At 40.4% G+C, this 13689-nt stretch overlaps 1 protein-coding gene across 1 annotated transcript in view; it reads right to left on the minus strand.

The window, feature by feature from the left end:
* Positions 1-13689, minus strand: part of COMMD1 (copper metabolism domain containing 1) — a 118504-nt gene that overhangs the window by 82477 nt on the left and 22338 nt on the right. The gene's annotated exons all lie outside the window — the stretch shown is intronic.

Raw genomic sequence — 13689 nt, forward strand, 5'->3', positions numbered from 1 at the left:
GAGAAGAGAAAAGAAAAAAAAGCCTAAGGCAGACACCCGGCAGGGGAATTTTCAACCCAAATGGTTTACATTTGGCAAAGTTGTAAATAACTGAAAACAAAGGTCTGATAAAACAGCAGGCAATCTTACCTGTAATGATCACTTCTTGCACTACCTACAATATGATTTATGGACTCTATGATTCGTTAGCTATTGGTTCTAAGTCAAATTAGAACAGTGCCACAGGACTGAAAGTTGGCATCCAAGACTGAGATGCTAATAGATAAAAAATAAGCAACAGTTCAGTTATGGTGCCTGTTCCTCACAGGAAGGGACTTTGCAGTGAAACTTTGCCACAAATCAAAGGGCACAGCAAAGAGCTCCTAAAAAGAGCAAGGTGAAACTTGCTGAACTGGTCAATTTCACTGCAAAAGTTCCTTACTATGCTCAAGATGCAGTGTAACTGGGACTTTGCTAAAGTGGGTCCATTAGAGAGGAATGCTTAGTGCTACTTTTACAAATTTTAAAACATAAGGATGACAGGAAATAAATATTACAACTTACAGAGCACAGCTAAACTTGTTCACATTGCACATATGCTCTATTTATTGACTGATAGTTATGTTTCAATGTAAATTACATAACCCCATGTTTTCATATAGTCAGAGCCAGTCTGCTACCATAAACACTACAGTATGAAACAAAGGAAGAAAACCAAACATCCTAAGTAGCAATCAAACTACATATGTGCAATGTGGACAGTTAGCATTGCTATGGGAACCTTAATTTTTTCCCATCTCAACTGTATTAAATTTGCAACCACCATGAGGCATTAACTTTGTGGATTTTTAAAAATGAATTTGCATTTATCAGATGCATTATATAACATAACATTTCTGTATAAATTCAAAACAAGTAAACATCTGAATTTGGAAACAATCGATTCCCCCAAAAGTTCTTTAGGTTTACAACTATGGAGGAGGAATTTTGATTTTTTGAGGTATAGAGAACTAAGTATTCTTCTGTTTTTAATTGTATATATACTAACTATAGGCATATTTTCTTTAAAATACTTTGAGTTACAACAAAATATTAGATCAAACAAAAGACACAAGAAATATCATGTAATATTAGTTTTAATATTCCTTCTCATCATAACTCAATTATATTTTGTTCTGAGACAAGACAGATGCAAGTTACAAAGAACCTGGCTCAGCAATTAAGGTGGCTGGCAAGCCTTTGTTTTCTTTGGCATATGAATTGTTCCTGCTACTTGTGCAATCCATTCTTTAAATATCCAGAAACAATTTCATTGTCACTTAATTACCTATGTAGGAATGACAGTGGTTCAATTCTTGATCACTTTATTAAGTCTGAGTCAATGTTTTAATTTAAATTTGCTTCAAGACATGATTCTATTCATACTGCATGCAGCATCATTAACATTTCTTTCAGTTATGGAGCTCTTACAGCTACCATTCTTAACAATGCCCATTCAGTAATCAACCAGAATGCACAAGTACAGTGAATACTCTTTTTTGCAGCGTCTATGGACTAACCTTAATTTAGGTTAAACGGTTTTAAATTTTAAACTAAATAGATCATCTTCATCCCTGATTGTGCATTTTCCCCTCACACTCTCACGTTCTGGGACTTATGATGATCATTTAAAGCTCTGCTTACACCAGGATATTGACTACTGCTACCAACCTTCACCAATGGGTCCCCCCAAACCAGTGATAAAAATGGCCTCCCTGCCACCAAAAACAGTACAAACTCATTTCAGCAACATTACAGAAAATGTCCTTGAGACTCTGTGGTGCTGAAGAATGCTTTCTCCCATTGGCTCTAGCAGTTAATTAATTTTCAGTACTGGTTCAGGAGGATGCACTACTAATTACAGTCAATTTCCTAGTGTAGATGAAGCTTAAAGTGGAAGGAAGGTCAGGTTACCTTTCTCTAAAAGCATCAGGCAAGATATCTGACTTGATGATAAGTGTGCTCCAAAAGGACATATCCTGTGTTCAGAGAATTAAAGATGACATGCAAAGAGAGAGGTAGCTGGAAGGGATCGGGGTGGCTACACCTCTTTTGTTTATTAATGGAGTAAAGAGAACCAAAACGTTTCTCAGAAAAAGAAAAAAAAGAGTAGGGAGTAGGAAGGAGACTGAGGAGTGAGCTTGAGATTTTGTTTTGTTTTTCTAAACACATTCCCAAAAAGAAATTAGGGATTCAATTTGAGAAGGAAGAAACACAAACTGCTGCAAACTAAAAAGACTGCTGTTCATTTACAACAGCGAATGATAACAGATAGTCAAGCATATGTCCACTCAACATATGTCCACTCAAAAATCATCCATCATTAATCACAGAGTCTTTGGAGTAGGTGTTTATTCTCCCAATGGCATATCCTTTGCAGAACTGACGTGTTTTAAGAAAACTGCGCTCACTTTGCCAGTACTTCTTGCCAGGTTACACAATGGAATTAGACAAGTCTGCACTTGTACAGGGCCTTTCATACTCCAGGAAACACAAAGTGAATTATATTAGCAAGTTTGAGGGGGTTTGCACAGGTGTAACTCCACTGAGTTCAACAGACTTATTACTGATTTATTCCAGAGTGAGATCAGAATGAGGTCCTTTAACTGTAAACTATATTTAAAGATAATGACTGAACATAATCATAGAAACACTTTGACCCTTCTAACTGACAGGCAGTAACATGATCTAGTGCGGAGGCTCTCAAACGGGGGACGGGACCCCTCAAGGGGTCGTGAGGTTATTACATGTGGGGTTACGAGCTGCTAGCCTCCACCCCAAACACCCGTTCGGCTCCAGCATTAATAGTGGTGTTAAATATATTAAAAGGTGTTTTTAATTTGTCAGTGGGGGTCGCACTCAGAGGCTTCCTATGTGAAAGGGGTCACCAGTACAAAAGTTTGAGAACCACTTACTACTGGATAATATACTGGAATAGAAATCAGGAGAGCTAGGCTCTATTTCTATTCGTGTTATTCCTTGACTTTAGCAAAGCTTTTGATACCGTTTCCCACAGTATTCTTGCCAGCAAGGTAAGGAAGTATGGGCTGGATGAATGGACTATAAGCTGGATAGAAAGCTGGCTAGATCGTTGGGCTCAATGAGTAGTGATCAATGGCTCCTTGTCTAGTTGGCAGCCGGTATCAAGCAGAGTGCCCCAAGGGTCGGTCCCGGCGCTGGTTTTGTTCAATATCTTCATTAACTATCTGGAGGATGGCATGGACTGCACCCTCAGCAAGTTTGCAGATAACATTAAACTGGGAGGAGTGGTAGATAAGCTGGAAGGTAGGGATACGATACACAGGGACCTAGACAAATTAGAGGATTGGGCCAAAAGAAATCTGATGAGGTTCAACAAGGACAAGTGCAGAGTCCTGCACTTAGGACGGAAGAATCCCATTCACTGTTACAGACGATGGGCTGAGTGGCTAGGCAGTAGTTCTGCAGAAAAGGATCTAGGGGTTACAGTGGACAAGAAGCTGGATATGAGTCAACAGTGTGCCCTTGTTGCCAAGAAGGCTAACAGCATTTTGCCAGCAGACTGAGGGACGTGAACATTCCCCTCTATTCGGCATTGGTGAGGCCTCATCTGGAGTACTGGGTCCAGTTTTGGGCCCCACACAACAAAAAGGATGTGAAAAAACTGGTAAGAGTCCAGCAGAGGGCAACAAAAGTGATTAGGGGGCTGGAGCATATGATTTATAAGAGATTGAGGGAACAGATTATTTAGTCTGCAGAAGAGAAGAACGGGGGAGGGGGGGATTAGATAGCTGCTTTCAACTACCTGAGAGGGGGTTCCAAAGAGGATGGATCTAGACTGTTCTCAATGGTACCAAATGACAGAACAAGGAGTAATGGTCTCAAGATGTAGTGGGGGAGGTCTACGTTGGATATTAGGAAATACTATTTCACTAGGATGGTGGTGAAGCACTGGAATGGGTTACCTAGGGAGGTGGTGGAATCTCCTTCCATAGAGGTTTTTAAGGTCAGGCTTGACAAAGTCCTGGCTGGGATGATTTAGTTGGGGATTGGTCCTGCTTTGAGCAGGGGGTTGGACTAGATGACCTCCTGAGGTCCCTTCCAACCCTGACATTCATGATTCTGGCTCTACTGTGTGACCTTGGGCAAGTCACTTTACTTATCTGTGCCTCTGTTTCTCATTTCCCCTTCCAGCTTTTTGTCTATCTTGTCTATTTCAATTGAAAGCTCCTGGAGGCAGGATATGTCTTCTTAACATGTTTGGTCAGCACCTAGATAATGCAGTACCCCGGCTCAGATGGGATACGTAGATGCTATAAATACAAATGCAAACAACAACAAAAAGTCAGAAAATATTTTTTTATTTTGACTAAGTAGAATTTTAGAGCTCATAGAAGCAAGAGTTCAAAATCCTGCTCATACTACAAAAATGCTACTAAATTACAACACAGCAACAATCAATATGGTCAAAACACAATTTAGTGTTGCAGGAGGCTGTGATTTTCAAAGCCACGTAATGCATTTAGTCACACAACTTCTATTAGTTTCTGAATTTACTGTGATTAAAGAACACCCTACACTGCAAGGCCACACTGCTTTAACTTGTCAGGCACAACCATGTTGCAATTGAGTCCCGCAACACAATGTCTTTTTCTCATGGAGATGGGACCTTTTGCAGTATCTTGACCTGGATACAGGCAAGTACTGTGCAAACTTTGCCCACACAGTCTCATCAATGGCTCTACACTGACTGAGCGTACTCCTGCTATACCACCAAGGGCCTCTGTTGAGCAGACACTATCCCATAATTTTGCAGTTCTGTGATGCACATAAATGAGGAATAAGATAAAACTAAGCCACATGAAAAATATTTATCCTGGCTCTGAACTCCTGGTGTTAAAACACTCAGAATGCTACTTATCCTGCGCATGGACAATGTTTACATAAAATACTTACTATTCCAATAGAAAAGATGTTTTTATTATTAAACCACCAGCATGAGGGCAGGAAAGAAGTCCGTTAACAATGGGCTAAATCATACTCTAGTCATGTGTGTAATCTCATTTATATTTGCATGACTATTTACCTAAGCAACTAAGAAGAGCAAGATCTAACCAATGTATTACAATTGCATTCCCATTCTGTCACTGTTGTGTGAACAGACTATGCAAATTTTCACAGGTACAGTGATCTCCTGCTACAGATTTTAAAATGTAAATTATATTAAAATCAGATGTTTTAAATATAAATTGTTTACAGAAAGCATTTTGCACTATATTATGAGGATTCAAATTCCTGTCCTGGATAGGTTTCTTTCTAGAAAACAAACAACATTGTATACTAACAATAACAAATAGTTTCTTCATAGTTTTTTCCTTTCATTCATCTTCACATATTTCCATTAACTCTTAAAATAAATCAGCTAATAAAAATGTTACTTCAAATACCATTTCCTTAATGGAATATATTTGATTATCTGGAGAGGTTGGAATTTGTCTAATTTTCATTAGAACCATTAGACATGTGCTCTGGTATGCATAGCAGGAAATACAGATTTAAATTCATTATCTTTTCTGAGAAATAGAGTCTGACAAGCATGTAATGACAACGAAAAACAACTGGTAAAATCCAGTGGGAAAACACCCTTAGTTTCCAGAAACAAAACTTTACTTGTCAACAGTTATGGCAGGGTTCCAAGAATTTGCCATGACAAGACCTGCAGGCACTGTCTTTAACTAACCCTCAAAACTGAAGATTGCTGCCAGTTTTTAGCACAATGAAATCAAAGGCACATAGAAACAAAAACAATTCAGTACTATGTACCCTATTAATAACTTGCCTCACTGGATTTCTTGTCGGCAAGGGTGGTTGTTTTGTTACAAATAGTTTAATGATGATTCTTCTAGAAATAACCTTTAAAAACTTTTTAAGGCATCATAAATTCAGTACATGCAGGGAGAGCATGACCAAATTCAGAGATAAGTAACTAGATGAAGCTCCATATCCTTTAATGGAGCTGTACCAACTCACATTAGCTCTGAATGTGGCTCAGTATGTTAACATACTTCTACATACACTTAATCCCTATTAATATTAAGCAATTACACATCTCCTTCATTAAGTGTTTTTGAAATAGGATATTTGTTGGATTTAGAGCCAACACTGGACCAAGCCATGCCTTCATTTAGGGCACGCAGCCTCAATACTACTTGTGTGTACTACATGTGGGGAGAAAGCAGGAGAAATAGCTGTTGGATCCAGGTAGTCCTCACTATCCTTCTGCACAGGGGTCCTTGTGCAGTCAAACCAGGTGCCTAACACTGTCATATATGCTCTGGCATCAACAGGAGTTTACGTCAAGAGAAATCTCACAGGATTTCTCCATATGTAGATATCTTCTCATCTCTCCAATCCTGTATTTCCACCCCAGCTTCTCTCCCATGGTTGCTAATATAGCCATCTCCATTACAATGAGCTGTTTCCCATAGATGTGCTCTGAATGTTAGTCAAGCTCACTTTCCCAAGTTTCCCACGATACAGAGGCGGTTTTCAAATATTTGGCAGGTTGTGCCTCATGTAAATTATTTATTTGAGCGTAACAGCTCTCTTAAGAGAGTCAGCATTAAGGCAAATTAGATGCAATGGTCTGTCCATCCCTTTTTTCTTACCTTGTGAATGTGGCAAATGACCTCCTGAATAAAAAGCGAACATCTTATTCAGAAATCACAACACACTTAATCAACTTAGTAGGTTTTTAAACTGTTCTCTTGTTTTTTAATCCATTGGGGGTATTACAATTAAAGGTTTACTTTATTCTATTTATGCAGTAGCTCACACAATTGTTTTGATTCAGCCCCTTACTGAGCTGTGATTCATGTTTAAAAGTGAAAAGAAAAAAAAGTGTTTATTTCCAGGGAAGAACGGATTTTTTCAGATAGAACACGTCAGGTTTGCCACCAGTAAATTCAAAAGGGATATCACCACTTAATGCTCAGAAGTTTTTCTAGAGAATAAGATGGTTTGGAATCTTTTTTTTAATCCTGATTTATACAGCTGTTTGATCATGGAAGAGAGTGACTGCCCTGGTTACATCACTGGATATTCAATGGATGTGTGTGTGCAAATTTTTTTTCTTCAAGTTGTTCTGGTTTCTTTAATCTTCCAAAAGAAGAGGTTACACAGGCTGCAGAGCGGCAAGGTGGATAACTAACTTCTTCTGTTAACAACCAAGATCTGTAAGCACTTCTGAAATTTCAGACAAAAATAGCCCCATTACATCTTTCCTGCCTTTCTAATCGTATTACTAAGTATGATTTCATACACACTTCTTACAATAGTCCCCAGCTCTGCATGGGGAAGAAAACAAACCCTTTCCCGCATATCACTGCTATCCTTCCCTACTCTGCCACTTTCTCAATGCAGCTGATAATTACTCCTCCATAATCTTCTAACACATGATTATATTTTTTTGGACTCCTTAACCTGAAGCTTTTCCCCGATTTTTTTTTTTTAATGTTAACACTAGACCATAATACTGTTGCTGTCTGGATTGATTCACACAGGCTGAGACATATTTAGGTCAAGACTAGCCCGCAACTGAATGTGAAAGAGTTTATTATTATATTTAAAAATCCTCTAAAGTGGCCAAATTTTCTCTCCATCCTGCCTCTACCATCAGTCTGTCTTGCACTTCTGACAGTTTTAAACAGGCACTTCAGGGATGCAGTGCCTCCTAAAGTTACCTACTTCAGAAAGTGCCCAATTCACTGTGACACGAAGAGTTGCTTTGGTGACAGAGGAGGGAAGGACTGATTAAAATGGACAACCACCAAGTGAAAAACAATCTGAGATCCTCTGCTGTGGTCACAAATAGTATTTCCTGCAAACTTACCAATCAAGACTTAAAATCGTAGCAAAAGAGAAAATTTTCTTTAAACGAAGGATTAGTCCCTATGGCTTATCTGTTTGGATCAACTTAAAGCTCCTCTTATGTGCTTTACACCAAATGATCAACAATTAAAAACAGAGTGCTCCCCACCTACTACTAAGGTTAATTATAGCTAGGTCCCTACAAATGCTGTCTGCATATTTGGTGAAAAGTTTAAGGAGAGAGCTCTCCTGAGAGGACATAAACTATGGACAGGTGAGAGACAGAGCATGCATGTGCAAACGTAGGGAGAGAAAAATGAAATGCACATACATACTGAACAGTTATTACTGTAAGGGTCACACATGAGGATGTTAAAATTTGAAATGCTTTGTCTATCCGAGACAGTACTCAACTGAGCAATCTCCATAAACTTCATTTCTAGCTTCGCTATCAGTTCTCCCCCAGTTTACATCAATCTCCTGCGACACTTTGAGGGTTTTGTGCTGCATTCCCACTATTTCTTTAATGTATATATTGTATATGGGTGACTGATTCCCACAGCCATTTTATTTATTAAAAAACTGAAGCACTATTTCTATGGTTCTGTATAACCAAAGGACATATTTTCTGTAGGCCTTTTAAAACCATATTATACTATGATTCAGTCCAAAACTATTTACAGTTCAATATTCCCCATCCCCATGGAGGAGCTATATTTGAGATTTAAAATATTAAACAAGTTGAGACCATTTGCAGCACTACCTCTTAAAAATGAAGAGAAGGCAGAGATAAAATGCACAAGAGCAAAAACAGATTCAGACAGAGCTGAAGAAACATTGGGAGAGAGACAGAAGAAAACTCTAGGGAAGGGACTAAGAGCTGGGAAGAAAGCGAGAGGAAGCAGTGGAGCTTGCTATACGACCTGCCTTGCTCCAAAAAGGCCATGTGACTGCCCTTACTTCTCCTTCAGAAATAAAATAATAAGCACTCCATTTATCAGGTTTTCTCCAAACATTCTGGGGAAATTACTTGCTGCTCTGGACTGCTGCTTCATGTCTAATCAGGTTTCACTCAGTACAGCTAAAAATAGAAGCTAGGTCAGCTCATATTTTGAAGACAGGAGGGAACGGAAGTTTTAGTCCTCTCTAAATTTATCATGAGGCAGTGATTAATTGGGGTTATTCTTGGCAATTATTACTGTGTTATTTTGCATGTTAGTGTTCTCCCAACAAATGAAATCGGACAAAGTATAAGCTCCTACATAGTGATTTCCTCTCTGTTACTTAAATCACAGTAAAGACAACGGACAAACACTTCATTTTCCTGCATCTTTCAATCACTGTCAATTCTTGCTCAAAGCATCTCATCAGTCAGGAGAGGAAATTAACTCTCCATCTTTGCTACTCAAAGTGTTCAGCTTTCTAAAACGCTCGAACGCTAAAACTCAAAACGCTGCTGATCATATTTTAAATAGAGCTATAGGCTGCAAGTGAGATTGGCCATCAATCAATGCAGCTATAATTGCAACCAACTACCATCGCCAGAGCGCAACAATCCATTCCTCCTCTAGTATCTTCAAGCTTCTATCAGTCATGTTGATGTATATCATGCTATGGAGCCAATTCTGGCTTCCTATCCTGCTTTCCCACACTCTGCGGTGGTATTCTGCATCTGTGTAGCTCGGGGCAACACCCAGCACACTGCTAATCAGTTGGAAATGGGACAGGAAGAAAGGAGGAGTTCTTGTAGGTGCTACCATCATCATCTTCAGCCTGAAGCTGCCACCTTCCATAGCAGTTGAGAGGTCAGAAAGCAAGAGGAGGCAAAGAGAAAATATGGCAGGTTGGAGAGGAAGAGAGCAAACAAATGGAAATAAGAGGGAAGGGAGGGAATGAATGAAGGAAGAAAACAAGGTGCTGAGCAAAACGGGGGGGAGGGGGGAATTTGTTGTATTGTATTATCACTTCTATACAGACTTTATTAAAGACACTCTACATATACATACACACACACAGGACCTAATTCTTGTGTCCAGGCAAGCTGAGCTCCAGACAGGTTGCAAAGGTGCAGTGGGGTAAAAGGTAGCTTTAAGCCACATATGCTTTCCCCTGATGCTCAGAGCTACTGCAGCCTGTTAGCCCCTCTGTGTAACATGTACCTCTGAAGCTGTTCTTCCACACTACACCCACTAGTTATGTTAGCCAGGGCTTGTTGGAGTAAGCAGTACCCCAGCCATGTCACATACTGGGTCAGGAGATCTTGAGGGGAGTGATGACTAGACAACTATTCTGGCTCTATGCCCACCAGGGATTCTCCCATACCCAGGGAATCCTCAGCTTCTTAGGCCATGTCTACATCTAAAATTTTGCAGTGCTGGTTGTTACAGCTGTATTAGTACAGCTGTATAGGGCCAGCGCTGCAGAGTGGCCACACTTACAGCAACCAGCGCTGCAAGTGGTGTTAGATGTGGCCACACTGCAGCGCTGTTGGGCGGCTTCAAGGGGGGTTCGGGGAACGCGAGAGCAAACCGGGAAAGGAGACCAGCTTCGCCGCGGTTTGCTCTCGCGTTCCCCTAACCACCCTGCAAACCGCAGGGAAGGAGACCTGCTTGCTCGGGGGTTCGGGGAACGCGAGAGCAAACCGGGAAAGGAGACCAGCTTCGCCGCGGTTTGCTCTCGCGTTCCCCGAACCACCCTGCAAACCGCAGGGAAGGAGACCTGCTTGCTCGGGGGTTCGGGGAACGAGAGAGCAAGCCGGGGAAGGAGACCAGCTTGATTACCAGAGGCTTCCTCAGGTATGCTGGGATACCTGCTTATTCCACGGAGGTCAAGAAAAGCGCTGGTAAGTGTCTATATTTGATTACCAGCGCTGGATCACCAGCGCTGGATCCTCTACACCCGAGACAAAACGGGAGTACGGCCAGCGCTGCAAACAGGGAGTTGCAGCGCTGGTGGTGCCCTGCAGATGTGTACACCTCCTAAGTTGCAGCGCTGTAACTCCCTCACCAGCGCTGCAACTTTCTGATGTAGACAAGCCCTTAATCAGGGCACTGAAGCAGTACAAAGAGGCCAGAGCAGGGGACAGGATGTGGCCCACTGTATGTGTAAAATAAGAATTAGTCTCTCTTAGAAATTTCAGCACTGTAATCAATTCTAAGAAACACTTAAAAGAAAGTTGATATAAAGATTGTGAAGAGTCAGTGCCATCAGCTGAAGGAAGATTGCAGTCGAGCGTAAGCAGAGAGTGTCTTTAATGAACCCTGTATAGAAGTGATAATACAATAAGCAATAACACAAATATTTTTACTTGTTACCTGTCTAGCCTTGACTTTCTATAGATCTATAAAGTGCCAAGTGCACTTATAAATAGTAAGTTGCTGGCTTTTGCTTAGAGAATGCAAATCTTAAAGAACAGGTGGTTTTAGTCCTTGCACTTGAAAAATGCCTCTGGGTAAGAATTTCCAAAAAACTTGATGCTGGTTAGAATCTTAATTAACTAATCTTAGATGGGTCCTTTCTCATAGTATCTGAGCATACAAGATTTTGACCTGCCCCAGAATAGCCAATAACCTGACGGTTGGAGCACTTACTGGGGATGTGGGAGGTCCAGATTCAAGAGCCTACTATGTCTGATTTCGAGCATGAACTTATATTATTAAAAGAATTAAAATAATTTCTAATCACCCATCGTAATGATTAAATCTTTTAAAAAAGTATTAACGATCTCACCTATTTTAAATAATTAAATAAATAAGCAAGCAAGCAAGCAGCAGCCATTCTGACTTTAATTCAGCTCATCCAGAAATAGAGGGATACATTTAAGATGAATCTTAGGTCTGGGCTACACTACAGATCTATATCAGCCTAACTACGTCGCTCAGGAGTGTGAAAATTCCACACACTGAGCAATGTAGCTCTACCGACTTAACCCCCATGTAGACAGCGCTATGTCGGTGGGAGAGCGTCTCCCACAGATAAGCTACCACCTCTGGGGGAGGAGGATTAATGATGCTGATGGGAGAGCTCTCTCCTGTTGGCATAGAACATCTTCTTTAAAGCGCTGCAGCGGAGCCAATGCAGCGTTTTAAGTGTAGACATGCCCTCAGTTTTAAAAAAAGAGACACAAAAGTCTCAGCTGAATGAAATCCTTTCCAATTACCCTAAAAAAGTAGACTGATTTCACAGATTCTCATGAAAGAGAATGGACAGAATCCATAACCCACATCTGACTTTTTTTGAAATTCCCAAGTCAAAAAGACAGATCCAGTCCCACAGCACTTGTTAAGTTATCACCAACAGTAACCATATAGACCACAACTAATAAAAATGTATAAAGAAGGAACCATTTAAATTTTCATAAATACCTTTAAAAAAAATAAATGGAGCGCTAACAGCCATCGCACCATATATACTTTAACACATCCGATAGTAAAGCAACTTTACTCTCAATCTTTAGCTAGTTTAAACTTTCAAAGCCATAGCATATATATTAAAAACAAATATTTCCACCCTTTAAGTTTTATCAATGATGACTGAATTAGATAACAATACTTGCACACAAAAAAAAATCAATGAAGAACGTTGTCACTTAATGTCAACTTCTGAATGAGAGAGAGGGTACCCAAAAAAGATCCAGATAATAATAAAATAAGTTTACAACTTAATAGTACAACACTTAGCTCTACAGTCTGGGATCGTGTGTGTGTGTGATATTATATATGGAATCAGACAGACAGACAGACAGACATCATCCGATTATTTTATCCAAAGTGACATGAAAAACCCAAAATAAGAGGAAACTGTACTGTGATATTGGCAGGTCAAATCTTTCCGGCTTTGGATAAGACTTATTTCATACTTCTGGGAATTATATAAGAGAGGCAGGTAGAAGTTTCAAATATTACTATGTTTTAAAATAATCTGACAGTAGAACCCTCCTCACGTTTGAGCTAAAAAAAAAAACAGCAAGAGAAAAATGACAAAATCCTCTTGCTTCAAAAGGGAAAGTGCATCCTGAGAAGTGTTTAATGAGGTATTTCAACCACCAAGCAGCTCAGCAGCCATCATCTTTCCCAGATAAGAGCTGTAAAGCTTTATTCCTTGGAGGCCAAGCTAGGGAAGGGCTGAAGAATAGCGAGAATATAGATAAAGGCGAAGTATTCCACTCCCCATTCTCTCCAACATGGCAGGGACACTAGAGTTTAATCATCTTATTTATGTAATGCCAAAGGAGCGATTGACTCTTCAGAGACAAACAAAAGGGTGTGATCTCTGCCACAGAAGAGCTTTTGATGTTTATTTGACATGGATTTCAACAGGATTGACTAGACAGCTCATGTTGATTAAGTTCTTGAACATGAACAGCCTATTTGCCCAAGGAACTAGAAAAATCTGTCTGGCAGACACGGTTCCTAGTCAATCCTTTAGAGTTTCATTGTTGCAATTCTGAGATTTAAAGTAGTCCTAGGAACACACTGTCCTGTCTGACGAGGAAGTCATCATCATTCTCTAACAGTGTTCACAAGGATTCTGGACTAGAAGGCAAAAGGTGAGATTCTTGGAGGAGCTGGTTAAAGAAGTTACAAAGACAAGGGCTTGTCTACACTTAAAATGATACACAGCGCACCTGCACCCAGGGCCGGCGCTTCCATTTAGGAGGCCTAGGCAATTGCCTAGGGCGTCAGGATTATTGGGCGGCGGCATTTTGCGGGGGGGGGGGTGCGGGGGGGCGGCAGGCAGCTCCGGTGGACCTGCCACAGTCGTGCCTGCAGAGGGTCCCCTGGTCTCGCGGCTCCAGTGGGCATTCCTGCAGACGGTTCGCTG

The sequence above is a fragment of the Gopherus evgoodei genome, chromosome 3 (assembly GCF_007399415.2).
Source record: "Gopherus evgoodei ecotype Sinaloan lineage chromosome 3, rGopEvg1_v1.p, whole genome shotgun sequence".
Taxonomy (NCBI): domain Eukaryota; kingdom Metazoa; phylum Chordata; order Testudines; family Testudinidae; genus Gopherus; species Gopherus evgoodei.